This window comes from Centruroides vittatus, unplaced genomic scaffold (genome assembly GCF_030686945.1).
Source record: "Centruroides vittatus isolate TY-2023 unplaced genomic scaffold, ASM3068694v2 contig_370, whole genome shotgun sequence".
Taxonomy (NCBI): Eukaryota; Metazoa; Arthropoda; class Arachnida; order Scorpiones; family Buthidae; genus Centruroides; species Centruroides vittatus.
In genome coordinates, this window is record NW_027122193.1 from 2,718,003 (window position 1) to 2,718,290 (window position 288).

Below are 288 nucleotides of genomic sequence, written 5' to 3' on the forward strand. Positions count from 1 at the left end.
AAAAATTATCATCTTACAGAAAATATGAATTTTTTTTAATTTTAGAAAAGGTAATTTTATTAGATCAAATGTGAAATAAATTTATTATCTGTTCTTCCTGACAAATTGATTACTTCTTAGTAATTCCAATTTACATAGAAAAAATAAAAATTAGTTAAAAGAACATTTGCTTGAAGAAGCAAAGGCTGATTTTTTTTTAATTCAGCAAAAAGCTAATAAAGCAGATGAATTTTGTACCTTTAAGGTGTGAAGTTGTTTATTGTTTATCAATAATAAAACTGCAAATTG